Source organism: Hippoglossus hippoglossus, chromosome 10 (genome assembly GCF_009819705.1).
Source record: "Hippoglossus hippoglossus isolate fHipHip1 chromosome 10, fHipHip1.pri, whole genome shotgun sequence".
NCBI classification, from domain to species: Eukaryota; Metazoa; Chordata; class Actinopteri; order Pleuronectiformes; family Pleuronectidae; genus Hippoglossus; species Hippoglossus hippoglossus.
Window position 1 is genome coordinate 18154617 of NC_047160.1, and position 15940 is coordinate 18170556.

The window sequence follows — 15940 nt, forward strand, 5'->3', positions numbered from 1 at the left end:
TGAAACCAAGTTGCAGAGCCTGTCTCCTGTCTGGGGTCTCAACTCAAGACAGCAGGATTTGTAATGGCTGTAACCAGGATTATTGAGTTCAAGCAGAACAGCCAGGAAGCGAGAAAAAAAACTTGACATGGTCGGCAACACTGTTTTTCCTCCCTCTAACGGCCGGCGCAACGACTAATGTGTGTCCCCTTTACAGTGCGGAATATTCCAGTTTATTGCTCAACTTAATTACACAGCTCAATCAGTTCTACAACTCTTGGCATCAAAAACATGTCGAAACACACAGAACACAGCTTTAACCGCAGCGTTCACAGCTGAGTGATCAAAGCTCCTCATGTAGCCTTGTGTAATACTAGTGGACACAAACAAAAAGTGTTCCCGACGTTCTTTGTGCGAGCGTGAGCCAGATAAAATAAGACAGGACATTACCACAACTCCAAACATGCCCCCCTGATCCCCTCACCCCGGTGTCACACACTAATAAGTGCCCCATTCACACACTCACTTGAGCACACATGCCTGAACACGCACAAAGATAACCGCGCACACATGCACTATAATGCACATACATTCACAGTATACAGTGTCAGGGCAGGAAGAGGCTCTCACTTTGGAGCCTCCGGGGGTGAGAGGGAGCATCTGACCCCCAGAAGCCGGAGGCGCTGTCGTTTGGCCTCATCTCTGGTTTCGATTCTCTAAACTCCTGACGCCTTCCTCCCGCTGCACCTGTCGAGTGCCAATAGACCCCTTGGCTAGACCCTTTCACCACAAAGAATATATGACCCTGCTCCCTGCTCCGGTCTGGCTAATTACTCCAGGCCTCAAAGCTGCTTCAAACAACCCCACGGGCCGGGCATGTAGCTGCTGTTGCCACCCTGAGGCCCAACTCGGCAGCCCTTCCTCTCTCTGGTGCCCGCCGCTCCTCTCCGAGGGCCAGATAGGGCTGACCGAGCACAAGCGTTTATTTCCAGAGTCACAGGCTGCCCCGTTCAACCCAGAGATTAAGCACCGCTGTCTACACGCAACCATGAATAATGAAGCTATCACTCCAGACAGGCAGGCAACAGCAGTGTGAGTTATATACACCAGTCATCCCATAGGCTGCTGCACACACGTGCCAAACATGTACAGTAGCAGCGCCACTGTATAGCTCATGCATTATTTCACAATGTAGAAGACACGCTCTCAGCCAATTTAACATCGTCAGTGGTTTCCACTGACAAAATAAGATCTTCAACTTTGCTTCACGTCGCCAACTCTACAACAGGACAATTCACTGCTGTTAAAGGCAAAGTGGCCCCAGTGCAGATTCGTTTTGTGTCTCTGACGTGTGCTGTACTCTCACAGCCTGAGTTTTATGTGCCACTTTCCATTCAGACTGGAGTCAGCGGTGATAAGTACTCCGTGAAATGAAGCACAGTTGTCGTGTAAGACGACACCATACAGCCACAACTGTAAAACGTGAATGTGGCTGAACAGTAAAAATGCCAAGTGGTGTATATCCATGGAACGTTTTCAGACATGAACTCCAGAACTTATCTGGGAAAACTGGGAATGGACATTTTCCAGAGTTTGCCTTCCACATATTAGAAACGCACAAGGAGATTGTGACGTGTTTACGACAGATCATTCAGGTGAGGGGTGGCGTCTGCACGCAGGAGGCAGGACATGACGTTTAAGTTCTTCGGGAATCACGTTTTTGGTTAAAGCCCATCAACATCAGGGTCGGCCCATATCACCAAAAGCTCTCAGATCTCATTGTCTTTCCAAGTTCGTCTCCGTCTTCTACTGCCACCTGTTTTTCATCCTGCATTCATATTCTTCTGTTTCTTACAGTTTTGCATCTGTTGTTGAAATGTCATCGACAAGCCCACTGCTCACTGTCAATTTTCCCGCTCCATTCTCACACAGCTTGACATTTTACTCGGGGGTCTGGCAGGAAAAGTTCCTGGAAAATGTCCGCAAAATTACAGGAACACGTCCGGAGTTTAGTGCATGTGTGAAAACAGCTAAACTGACATGTATGGATGTGTTGACGTCTAAAATGGGTATTTGAAATGTGCAATTCTGAGAAAAAGGAGGAAAATGTCACTGCTGCCAGTTCGCTGTTTGCCAGAAATTGATTTCTCGGTTTAAGTAAAGCTTTAAAAGCGGTATAAGATCATATATAATTATTACTTGTAAGGCAAACTGTGACCTATCCCGCTTGTGACGCATGCTCTTCGTCATCCTCAAAACAAATGACCCGTCTTTCTTTGACAGGCAGCTTTTCTGTGACGAGACGTGTAAACTGGGATTCTTTTATCAAGACATTAGAAATAGAGAAACAAGCATTTATTGATTAATTAATAAAAATATTTTAATTTTTTGCAGTTTAGTCAGATTTTCATTGAGAATATAATAAGACAAATGTAAAACAAAAAATATATGCCATTACATCACTAACCTGTTGTTTCTTTTTAGAACATTTCTATTCCCTGTTTAATTTTGTTTACTCATGTCTCAGCCTTCTATAGACATAATTGTGATGTTTAATTGAGGAGCAGGCCCCTCCCTCTGAACGCAGCAGTAGGCTGTACCTGACTTGAGGGAGGATTTGAGCAGACACCACGTGACTGCAGCACTTTCCCGTCTGGACGCACGGCAGGGTCTGCCAGAGCCTCCCTGGTGAGGACGACACGCACACGCACTGCGCGGGGGTAAAAATAGACGCCATACATGATGTTGAGAGGACGCTCGCAAAGCCCCAAGCGTTACACGTCCAACTTGGTTAAACTTCACCACCGCCGCTTCTTTTTGTTGTTATTTATCGACCCCCGTCACTGCGAACGCGTCTGGTGATCCGCACAGGTTCATGTGTCGATGCGCAAAAAGCGCACGGACGAAACCCTACAGCGCGGATCTGACTCTCCCCGCCTGCACCTGCCATTCAGACCTGGTCTCTGCTCCACCGACACCCCACGTTCATTCACACACACACTCCTCTGCGCTGCGTCACCGGCTCCGGACGGGGGGGCAAAGTATGGCACCGCGTCTGAACTTGCATGAATGAAAGTGACGGCACCACAGCTCTCCGTCAGCAGGCGACTCACTCAGCCTCCAGTGCGTCTGTCTGGCTCGCCTGTGTGTGTGCGGCGCTCTCCCCGCATCCTTCAGTGAACATCACTTTGTGCGTGGCATCCTCCTTCCCCACAGCCACCGGTCCTGGTCATCCCAGACAGCCCCGTCCTGCGACATATTTTTTAGTTTGGACCCGTTGATGTCACTTCCTGCCTGGGTAACAGCCTGCACAACTGAGCCCAGGGATGTGGGGGTGGGGGGGGGTGTTCCGTGGAGCCGTCAGGGTGGCTGGTTTTCGAGGTCACGCTGCAGGCGAGTTCACGAGGTCACGCAGGAGCCGGGTTTTTGCAGACGCACACAAGATGCGCGTTCGTCTTTAAAAAAAAAACAAATGACAGCCATCATCCCATCTGGACCACTCCAACTGTGCCCTATACTTTTATATAACCAGACACATCCACATCATCCTACCACCCCCCCGTGATGCGCCGGCGAGTTTCATTTCCTGCTACGCTGTGCGCATTTACGGCCACGATTATGCAACGTGGAAAGTCGCTTCGTCACTTTGGCAAATACTACACATGAAACCATGACAGAGCACATGAAGCCCTCTGAAAGCTGCAGTGAGCAGAAAGTGCTGGGACACCTGTTGATGCCAAATTAAAACTCCATTAAAAAAGGATTTAATTTGGCTAAATGCACGTTTCCAGTTCTTAGTCTGTTCAAAACAAGTTCATGGCCTCTTTGGACTTCATTGGTTGTTGTTGTGTTTAAGTTTCAAGCCCCTCGCTGCTTTAAGAAGTCGGTCTGTCCCTTCACACACATTCACGTTCATAACAAGGGCACATATTTCTATTGTGGCTGCCTGGAGGAGACTGATTGCTCCTGTCTGATGAGGACTCATGGTGGGCACACTGAGGTGATCTGCCGGGTGGTGATGGGTGATGGAAGTGGATCGGAGCGTCGACTCTTGCCAAGAGCGCTATCCTCTTTCCCCACCCGGGTCTCTCCTCCTTACCTTTGAACCCGGGCCCAGCAGCCCATCTCTGATCTACAGAGGGTCTCCCCTTACCCCCGTCACCTCGCAAGGCCCCCGTGATAGATGACCATCAGCATGCCAATACGGCACAATATTTCAATTTCCTGCCCAGGAAGAGGAATTTAAGGGGTTGAGTGAAGTTCAGAGGCACAGTGTGGTGCCTCCAGCTCGCAAACCAGCCCCCAGCCTTGTGCCCGAAGACCCCAGATCCAAACATTCAACTGAGAACATTCCAGAAACCAGGTCCTCTCCGTGTCAACAAAACAACCCCTATAGTCCTGCCTGACAGGCTGCAGCACAGAGGAGAGCTGACAGCAGAGCCGGCAGCCTGTCTGTGCAACATTATAAAGATTGAAGAGTGCTTTATTCAGAAGTAGGTTCTCTCTCTGCAGGGTCGGTCTGATGTTTGCCTGGCTTCAGCCTGTTGTGCCACTCACTGCTGAAAAGACAGGTTTCCAATGATTCTACAGATAAGAATCAAATCCTAAATAAATTGATGCTTCTTTGGAAAATTATTACATTTTACAATATTTTCTAAAAGTGCCTTGGCGATCACTGATTTCAGTCATTAAAACTTTTGATTTGGCCTAAAAATACCTGCTCCCACCATATTATTTGCGAAGACTTGTGCCTCATGTAAGAGTTGCGGTTACACCTTTAGTTGTATTCATATTATAAATACTGTCACATGTGAGTTACTGAAACACCAGACAAGCATCTGTATTCTTTTTTTTTACCATAACAGTTCTTTCTTAAACTTGCGAACAAAACTTTTACAGCTAAATCTTAACTCCAGCTCCTCTCACTACGTTTCTCTTTGCTGTTTTTTTTCAATTTGACCTTTTTCTCTGCTGAGATGGTTTTTCAGAAGTAATGGCAAACGCCTGCTCTATTTTAAAATCTTTACACACTTTTAGAAAAGGACTAAATATGAACATTTCTGGGTTCAGCATGCACTCTTTGATTTTATCCTTTTTTCTATAATGTCATAATTTTATGAAAGAAACGTGTACACATGCTGTATTAGAAACACATGGATTATGAAGCAGTGTTTCACTTTGTTGTGTGGATTAGTCAGCCTATATTTATATGCCACGGTGAATTCAAACAAACAGGATTATGTGCATTGTGTCGGTGTGAATGCGGCAGGCTGATATCCAGCATGTGTAGGACACCTCAGGTGCACACAAGTATACATGCATGTGTGTGGTGTAGTATTTTTTTTTAATAGGATATGGCTCTCCTGTGGCTCTGCTGTAAAGGCCTGCGATTGGTTGGAATCGTTCAGGCGTCTGTGAGTGCAGGCCGGAGCAGAGGCTGCGAGGCAGGCAGTGCGACCTAGTGGTGGAAGAGAGGTGTGTGGTGCAGGGGGGGAGTGCACAAACACACCACTATACATCTTGCTCCTATGGACCACACACCGATGCGTAGACACACTCACAATCAAACCCACATACTTTGTTAATTCGCTGTAATTTATCTCCCTGAAACACATGCGCTTAACCTCTAACCCATGTATGACACTGTTCCAGGTTCCAAAATAACACATAATTCCCTACAAGCCACCCACACACACGCGTTAATGCTCTTTAACCAGGTTTGCATGCATTTGGAATGTCAGTCCACCCTCCTCTGCCACACACCCCCCGCCCCTACTCCCATCCTCTCACAGCCTGCTCTTGAACCAAATGGCACCGGTGGCAACTTCAAAGTCAGGATCTCTGTGATGACCCGACCTTCTCAAAGAAACATCCATTTGCCTGTGTTGTGGAATATTAGATCGGTCTAACTAGATCAGCTGGCGGTCCACGTTTTTCCAATCAGCCGACTGACACTCGGCCAGGCTGGTTTTTTGGAGATGTTCAGCCTCAGATCACGATTTGCTCCCCAACCCCTAAAAAAAATCTGAGATTACCCCGCACCTCCAGATGTGTAGCAGGGATTGAGAGGGCAGACGGGGGGAGCTTTTGATAAAGAGGGGGGCTGAGAGTGGTCGGCGGGGGGAGCTGGTCAGAAATTTTGGGAGAAAGAAGAGCAAAGGCAAGTGAAGTCCCAAAAGCAGGGTTTAACAGGGGCCCATCTCTGGCAGAGCCACGGCCCATTTTGCCTTGAAGGGGATTAATAATGAATTAAGGCACTCCCACCCCCCCTTCTAAAAAGATATTCATGCATGCTAATGCATCCATTATTTATAGTGTGCACAGAGGCTGGCTAGTGGTGGCCACATGCAAGTGGGAGGGATGTAAGGATGAAGTGAAGAGGTGGGGGTCTCTTCCCCCTGAGTGAAGCTCCGAGGCTCTGGAAGCAACATCCGCCCATTGTGGCTGAGCCGGAGGTGGGTGGGGAGGGTTTGGAGACTGGATATGGACAAGTGGGAGGAGGTTGGGGGAGATGGGGCGAAAGGGGGGGGGGCCTCGCTGCCAGACAGGCAGCTCGTGCATCGGGAGAGGGCCGCCAAGTGTTGTGGGGGGAGGGGTGGATTAAACAAATAAATACATGATAAGAAATAATCATGCCAGGGAGGGAGGGTGCAATGGAGACAAGAGGCTAAGAGGGACAAGGCGGGGGGGGGGGGGGGGTTAGTTAAGTCGGACAGGATTTGCTGTCTGGACGGATCCGTTCTTGACCAAAATATAATGTGTGAGGCAGGAGAACTTTTCTAAATGTTCCCCTGACTTGACTGGTTCCACAGTTCAACACTGACGATACTCTCATCGAGGAGCTGGACACATATTGAGCTCTTCTTCCAATTTCCACACCACAACTAATATAAGGCAGCTGTGGGTGATAATTAAACACAGCGTCGCAGAAGTTGATGCAGCGAAAGCATACGATGAAATGTAGACATTTGAAAAAGGTGAGAGATCGAGGACGAGTGGGAAGATGCCGTCTCCTTTAATGTGAGCAGCACGTCAGGTATGTGGTAATGCAGTGCAGAATGAGGCGGGGAGATAAGATAAAGCAAAGGAACGAGCCAGATGAGCTTTCTACCCCACTGATCCCCGTATTAGCATAGATACAGAGTCATCAGCATGGCAGGGAACTGGAGTTATGGTGGTGACACCTGGGCCGTGACACCCCAACTCATCTCCATAGATATCATCGGGGCCATGCGGATAAATAATACATCAGGCTTATCTAACACGTCTGCCGTGCATGACATTCTGCCGACACACCACCACCTTAAGTTTTGGTTATCCTTGTGAGTGAGTCATTCCTTATGCTGCTTCGGTTCCCCCCCCCCCCCCCCCCCCCCCCCCCCCGAGTAAGACGTTACTCTGCTGTCAGTGATGGTTTCTAAATGGTTGTACAGTCGGGATGACGGTTGCTTCGACAAAGTGCGTAACATTGATAATCCGGGGGAGGCTACTAAGAGTTCACTGTTTACATCCTTGCTTCTTGCGTGCATGAATACACATCTGCCAGAGATGCGGTGATATCTGGGGTAAGAGGTTATCAGTGGCTTTGCAAAAAAAACCTGTTTGAATGGGATTGCCCTCTGATTTCAAAGCGCTGGCCCGTGAAGCAAATCCCCTACAGCATGGTGGAGTTATGAATGGTTGCAACATGAATCTATAAAATACTGTTACATGAGCTTGCAGGAACAGCGCAGGTAGCAGCCAGACACCCATTAACGGCAGACGCGCAACATGTTTCCCAACAAGTTGCACTGGAGGCGAGACCTCCCAGAAGGGACAATCTGCATTGTGCAAACATGGCAACCTTTGTTCCCCCAACAAACACAAGGTGAGGCTCTTTACTGCTTTTTAATACGAAAACCTCAACCGCACACAGGAAAATCCATAAACATTGGAATGATGTCAAAACAACATCGTGAGGTTTTCATGGTTTTAATTTTCCGCTGCTCAAAGTAGAAAAAAATGGCTCCTGCAACATTTCCTGCACCCCCGGTGATTTTTATGACAAATACAACAGCAGCTTAATTATACATGCGACCACCGCTGTAAAAGCACAACCATTAACTACCATCCTGTTAACACAGAGGACCTGCCTTGAAAGTGCTAGAGTCGCATTTTAAAATCTTTTCACTAAGCGTCTGTCTGCCGTGGCAGATTGGCACCGTTTAGAGGAGATGTAAAAAGGAACGTGGCAGCGCGCGAAAGGCCTCTTACACGCGAGCATGAAAAAGACAGCGACCTCAGAGGGTAATTGTTGATGAGCTGTCCTTAATGTAATGGCTGAAACATCCTGAAATTGAATATCATGGAAAGAGATGTGTCTAAAGAGAGAGAAAAAAACAGAGACACGGATACTTTCATTGACTTTAACTCCAACCTCCAGCTGCATGGGAGCAGGACAAAAGGTGGCTTCTAGAGTCCGTGATCTGCCGCGGTGTGTCCAGGGAGAAAGCTTTGGAGTCTCAAAATAAGAGTGAACTTCCAACCTCTTCCTAGAGAGGCATTCGGTAAGTTTCAAAGGCTTCCTGGTTTTACGTTACTGGCCAAACACACCCCAGCTGTACACAAAGTGGCCACTCTCAATGAGACCCTATGGAGGCCGAGGGAGATCAGACAGACACCCCTTGACGTAACCAAACATCCCAGTTAAAAGCAGAGAGCGCTGAAGGGATGCCATTGATGTTATTGCTAGCTTAAACAGGTCAGCGTTCACTCACGGCTAGTGTGATATTACAGACAGTAATTTCATACTTGTGAGCAACGCTGCAAGCCCGGAGGCTTCTACAAAGAGAATTCAAAGTTTGTCACCGTCGTGAAGTAGAGCGGTCATCTGAATATTTCATTCTCCGTCCTTTAATCTGCTTTATCCTGAAGACTTCCATATGGGCTTCATAGAACGTGTCAATCTCTTGAGTGATATAATGTAAAACCCACAAAACACCCCCTAAAGGCAAGCCCATCAAGTAGCATTCACTCAGAGATGTATGGCCCTATGTTAAGCAAATGGGCAGAGAAATGGTGACCCACTGAATCCATTATTGCTCCCCCTATATCCATTGTTTTAAAGCCGGGCCTTATGTGCCCAGAGTGTCTTTAAAGGCATGTTAAGAGAAAGGAGCTTTCTGCCTTGGAATGAACTAACTTAATTATCATAGCAACTGGCAGTGCTCTTTAACATGTCAATGGTACTTGGCCTGCATGCATAATTCTGCTGTGTTATTGTGGTGGCCTCTGTGTTTCTCACTGACAAAACCCCAAACCACAGGCACGAGGGCCTATTGTCATGGGCGCATCCATCTGGATCAAGGCCATTAGAGGATATTTGCACTTCCTCTGTGGCTCCTGGCTCTTTTTTGACATGCGGCAGAAGGAGCAGGCATCACCCACCAGTGTAGGGCCAATTGAGGTGCAGATTGACCAGAAGGACAGTGAAGGAGGGCAGTCAGCAGGGCAGCGCTCCTGTCAAAACCGGTGATGGACACCCACGAGGGGGCTGCTAGCTGGCCTGCGTTTTCGGAGGTCCTATAGCAATTGATAGGACATGACGCAGGCAGGCGCCCTGGTTTCAGTCTTTTGTCCCCGGGGATGTTGGAGGGTGTATCAGAATGTCAGAGGCTCCTGGCTACAGCACACTTCTCGTGTCAACTGCCTATGATATACAACTGCCCCCTTGCATGCCCACACATACACCCCCGGGAAGATAGCAGTGGAACGCACCGTGTCTAAGAAAAGACGGATAAAATTCATTTTCTCTTTTTATGTTCAACCTCAATCATGAATAAAACATGAGTGTATAGAACCTGTACAGTGCAAACATGTTTGCATGAAATTTAGAGCACAAACAATCGGAAGACAAACACATAAATGGTTTCCTTTGAAGAGGGGGAAACATGCTGATGAAGCGCTCAGATAGGCCTGATGTGGTTAACACCATAGCATTTACAGAGGCCTTCAATGTTCCTTCATATGTATGCATGTGCATGTGTGTGTGTGTGTGTACACAGGTGGGGGGTGCGGGGGCATTAATTGTAAAGGCATATATCTCTATACACATATGGAAAAACTGCTTTGAGAGACATATCAAATAGAACCAATTCAGCTCCAACACATAAACACATTAGCTGTCAATCCATATCTCCCCACATGTAACTTATACGCTTGTCGCTGCGCACGCCGCCTCTCGGAGCTGTGTTGGAATGCTGACAGCACAGAGATATGGATCTTGATTTGATTAAGAGTCAGAGTTGAGGGTCTGAGCGCTGGAGCCAGTGTGTGTGTGTGGGGGGGGGGGGGGGGGGGGCGAGGAGGCTGTTGCAGAGGAGGTGAGGTGGAGGGGAAGGGGCAGAGTGTGATGGCAAGGAGGAGGTGGTGGTGGTGGTGGTGGTGGGGGTTACCTGTGGCCCTGGCTCCAACTGGGAGTAATTTGGAACAGACTGCTCCCAATGTGTTCATTAGGTTGTGATTGGGGCTGAGCGCAGGTGGGGAGGGCCTGCCCAGCCTGACGCTGAATAGTCCTGATTGTGCCCGGCATAAAACGCCATCTGTTTCAATGAGGGCATGAGGGAGAGAGAGGGAGAGAGAGAGAGAGAGAGAGAAAGAGAGAAAGAGAGGGAGAGAGGGAGAGGGAGAGAGACGGAGAGAGAGAGGGAGAGAGACGGAGAGAGAGAGGGAGGGAGGAGGAGGGAGCTACCGGTGAAAAGTCATGTTTTATGATGTCTGGTCATTTTTATGTTCTAACAAGGGGACACAAATTAAAAAAGGAGAAAAAGTAACGCTTGGTGACATTTTAAACTCTTGTCTTAAATTCAAAAATGCAATGAAAAAATCCATTCTAAGTGAAAAACATCATCGTGAAAGTCCATAAAATAAATTGGTGATGGTTTGAATAATACTGCATTGTGAACAAACTTAGCACAGAAACACAAGTGACCTGTTCTAGACGAGAGGTAAAATGGCGTCCTGCTCCAGACTAAATGGCAGGTTTGAGTCAAGCTGCGAGCAGACAGCTAAAGAGACAAGGGGATTGGAGATGGGGCAGTGGAGTTTATTTATGGGCCGCCTGCTTTAAAGCTGGGATGTTTTTGGTTAATCCTGTACTCATACCAAAAGCAGACATCCAAATGTTAATCTAGGTGTTTACACACACATTTACACTGTCTGCTTCGCTGTAGACACAACATTACCCCAAATCACGTTCATAGGTCTTATGCGGATAAAAAAATGCAGAAGACAAAATTTCCTTTTTACTCAGTCAGCCTCTCTTCTGTCTCGTATTTTTTTCCCTCCCTGCAAGGCCCTGGGAAGAAAAAGGAGAGAGCAGCAGAGAAGAAGGCCACTGTTTGCTGCTCGACTTTTGAAGCGTCTTTATCGGGCTTGGCAGCGTGGTCCTGCGTGTCCAAGCCTCGTCGTGCTTTTCATCCTTTGTGCTGTCCAAGGTGTGTCCAATGCACTGGCGCTTTGTGCGGGGAGGGAGACGACACATCACATTCTGTCTTCTGTCCCGAGCTGGGGGATGGGGGGGATTTGAGGAGGGAGGGGGTGTACAACAGCGGGGGGACAAAAAGCAAACTTATAGAAGGCCGAGGGTCTTCAAAGCCGCGATGCACAAAGGCGTATAAAGCGTTACTTCATGCAGAGTTGTGCCAGATGTAATTCCGGGGTTCCTGGAGATAGAGAATCACATGCAATGCCTAGCTCCACCCCTGACACCATGAAAGGGCTGTGGCTAAGAAGCATCAACGGCCAAAGGGGGGGGGGGGGGGGGGGGTGGGCACAAAAGTTTGCTCCACTTTGATGCACAATAAACAAGTGAGTAAATCAGTCATCTTAAAGGTCCTGGTAGGAATCACTTGCTTCCTGAGACGAGGTAATTTCACGTGTGCAGCACGATTGATGCAGGCGCACTGGCTGCCCCCATTAGAAATCAGGAAGCCGTGGAAAGCGAGAAAGCGATCCCCCTCCCCTCCATCTCTCTGCCGAGCCATGAGCATTGCTTTCCACGGAAAATAATTTTGATTGATTGTTAATAAACCCAGAGGTAGACAGCGTGAGCCCGGTGCGTGGAGGATGTGTGTATAGGCTGTAGTTTTCCTGATCAACTTGACTCGTCCTCGTCTGCTTCCTGTGGCCTCCTGCTGAGATGGGACAGGTGCTGAGTGTGCATTGTTAAATATGTTCCAAGGCACAAACGCTGCCACTGTCAGGTACATCTGCACAGAGTGCCGCTCCGTTCAGTGTGTGTGTGCAGGTGGGGTACGTGCGCGCGTGTGTTTGGCTCACTGACAGTGAATGGCGGTGGGTGTGGAGGAAAGGGTGGTGCCATCACTTTAGGCCTGCAGATGGGGTTCCCACAGGAGGGACACGCCCCGGTGTTTTCCAAGACAGAGACGGAGGCAAACATGGCGGCAGATCCATCTTTGCATCTTAAAGGTTTCGGCGGATACTTAGCCAGGAAACAGAAACTTCTTCTTGTCTCTTCATGTGTCATGTCCAAAGGCCTCCTGCTATGGAAGTGGAGACCGCAGCCTCTGAATCCACAAGGTCGAGGCTTAGATGTCTCGCACAGAAGATTTTCCTTTAGCCGGCCTCATTTTGAATGGAACAGAGAAAAATAAATCACGTAGAGCCTCATCAAGGTGACATAGTGTGAGCACAATAGCATATAAATCTACCTCAGTGGCTCTCATCTTCACAGGATGGGTTTACTCAGGGACCCGTGTTTGTTTTACAGACTCCCTTCTTGCCTCCGAGGATCAGAATTCAAGTTTGCTTTATATCTTCACTGCAGCAAAAGGGCCGGCGTTTGTTCTTTTCGAGCCGAATTATATTGGCTGTTCATGGCGGAATGAAATCTTGCCCGTGATTAGAGTGGAAATGAAGGATCTTGTGTATATCCAAGTGATATTAAATGGCACATGGCAGAGCAGGAGGGCTAAAGCCTCGCCCAGTGCTCCTCTGCATATCAATCATTAGGTGCTTGCGTGAAATGGAATAATTCAACCGCAGTGTGTTGGACTACAAGAATTATTTCTGATGTAGGAGCCACAATTGGCATGAAAATCCAGCATGGACGAAATATATGAAATAATCATCAAATGGTTAATTACTAATAAAATGCAGCATCCAAACATGTGACCTCTCCGTACACTGTAGCGGCCGTTGAATATATTAAACATTACATGCAAATATAGAGAAACACACAGTGTTAACGTGCACCACAGACACGCGGTACAAAATGGACATGCGTCGGTGCCGAGGTGTGCGGCAGTCATTTGGTGACTCATCACTGTACCACGCGTCCAATTGAAACTTTTGGATTAGCTACCAGCTAGCGTGTATCTCTCCACAGGCCCGCGTCGTCCACAGGTCACAGAACAAAGCACAGGGGCCAGCGAGCAGGAGTCAGGGGTCACAGCATCCCAAGGGTACCTTGAGTCTCATCCCAAAACCTCTAACATCTTTCAAAGACCTCCTGCAGCCCAGGCCCTCATCAGCGAGTGCCCCCAATGGCCCCCTGCATATATGCACTAGCCCACGCTCTTCTCTGGCGAGCGAAGGTGGAAGCCTGAGTGCATCACCTGGAGCCGTGACTACGTGACAAACAGGCTCGCTCCGTCCAAAACCAGCCCGAGACTCGTGGGGGGGACGCAATAATGATGCTGAGGGGGCAGAGACACACACACACACAAGGGGGCAGTTTTCATTTTCTTCATATTTCACAAAGGCCTTTCGTACATTCTTGTTGAACTCGAAGCCCGGCTGCAGAGAGGTTTCAACCCACGAGAGATAATTACTCACAACCCACACGGCCCTGTTAGCTCGGGTTCATGTACACACGGGCTCAAATTGATAATGTTCTATCTATAATAAAACATTTCAATGTGCATGGAGGTAATGAGTGATCTTTCTTTGCATTTCTAGCTTTTAACCTTCAACAGTGAGACAAATTTGAGCCAAACTTTATCCACCAGCAGCTCAGAAAAAAACTGGGCCTTGATAAAGCAATTGATCCATCACCATCCCCTTATCCGCCCGATCAGCCATCAATAAAAACCAGTGCCGGTTGCGACGACGGCACCAGCCAGGCCCACACCTGCCACAGTGGAAAAGACTCGGCCGACTACTTTACACTGCGAGAGGCTGAGGAAAAAATTAAGATGATCAATGTCTGCGCAGATTATACTTTATCCTAGATGAAGGGTTGAAATAGAACGAGTGCGGTTCAGTCAAACCAGCTGAACGGGTGAGAATTAAGATGTTGTAGCGTGGGATGAGGCAGTTATGCATACATAACATGTTGAGGCTGGGACCCCCTACTGGGGAGAGGCACGACAAAGCCTCTCTAACAGCAATACCTCTGGGACAGCTAATGATTAATTAGCTTGTGTCATTAAGTGAGGCAAATGTCACCCGAGCTTCCTGGGGAAGCTGTCACACCATGTGGAGGCTACTCACAAGTTTCCCCCTCAGGTGCTGGTGAAGGGTGGAGTGGGTGGGTGTGTGGGAGGGGGGGTGGGTGGGTGTTGTTGCACTGTTACTAGTCAAATCCTGACATCTAGTGGTCAGATATTAAACTACATCGGGCTGCAGATGCCACAAAAACCCCCAGAAAAAGATTTAGAAAACTTTTTTTGGGTCTTTTTTTTTTGTCTTGAGCAATGTATCTTTTAAAAATACATAAAAACATAGACTTTAACTTATGCTGAACATTTGTAGCACAGGTCTGCAGCTCAAAGGTTATCCAGATTCACCTTTGGGATTAATCCCTGCTCTCTGATCCCTGAGCGCTAAATTAGGTGAGGTGACCTCTGACCTTTAAATGTCATTCACCTTATTGACCATGGCACTGGTGTCAAAATAAAAGAGCTGATACTTCCTCAAACACAAACTGGCATGAGCTGGATTACGGGCACGCTTGGCAATACTGGCATCTGTTTTTAGCGCAAGACCTGGCAGCAAACACCGGACGTATGCCTGCTTGCTGTTGTGGTTTGTAAATTCCAAATAACTGAATTAAATTATGAATAAAAAGTAAATTCGAACATAAAAGCATACGATTTAAAAGGTCTTACCAAAGATGCGAGATGCAGGCTGGAGTTGACGGCTCTCTCGAACAGTATTCCAGACGAGACAGGCTTCTGCAATGGTCATTCGAATCAGTGTAATTATGCCATTTTCTTCATCAGCGACCTCTGGATGTTCACTATGCACACGCTCACTTTTTCTTTCTCTCTCTCTCCCTCTCCATTTCAGGATCAGTGGGTGTGAGTCGTGTGCAGATCAGCACTGAATCCTGGCCTGCTGCAAGACCAGACCCAGGAGAAGTGAGAAGGCCTCTCTCTGCACCAGGGAGTGGCAGCACAACGTGGACACACACACGCACACACACACACACGCACACACACGCGCACACACACACACACACACACACACACACACACACACACACACACACACACACACACACACACACACACACACACACACACACACACACACACACACACACACAGACACACACATACACACACATACACACTTCATGTCTCTGTTTATTCAGTGCACACACACAAACACATTCACACACACACACACAATCTGCCTCACCCTCACATAGACATATGTATACAAAAGCACACCTGTCAGGGACTTTCCACTGCGTGAGCAAAAGCAAAGAAGTCTGGCCCTCCCTCTGTCTCTCTGTATGTGGTATCCCATGTCTGCTATATTAAAGCAAATCCATTCAGTTCCCACTTTCTCATCTGAAATAATGGCATGAGCAATTTTCACATTTAGGCAAGCAAGGACACATGCGGTCTTTCTCTCTCTCTCTCTTCTCTCTCTCTTAGTCTCTCTCTGTGTTTAATGAATGGAGTCGGCTCCGGGCCCCCGTGGCTGTGGTCTAATCTGCCTTTGAAGATTT

The 15940-nt window shown here is 47.9% G+C and overlaps 1 protein-coding gene across 7 annotated transcripts in view; it reads right to left on the bottom strand.

The window, feature by feature from the left end:
• The window catches only part of zic6 (zic family member 6), a 94274-nt gene extending 78955 nt beyond the window's left edge, over positions 1-15319 (bottom strand). For 2 of the 7 annotated variants that reach the window (XR_004615298.1, XR_004615296.1), the window contains exon 1: positions 2973-3556. The gene's annotated coding sequence lies outside the window, so the exon portion shown is untranslated. Of the gene's footprint in view, positions 1-2972; positions 3557-15089 lie in introns of those variants that run through there. The other 5 variants (XR_004615301.1, XR_004615297.1, XR_004615303.1 and 2 more) reach the window with 5 other exon arrangements.
• Positions 15320-15940: the final 621 nt, after the last annotated feature.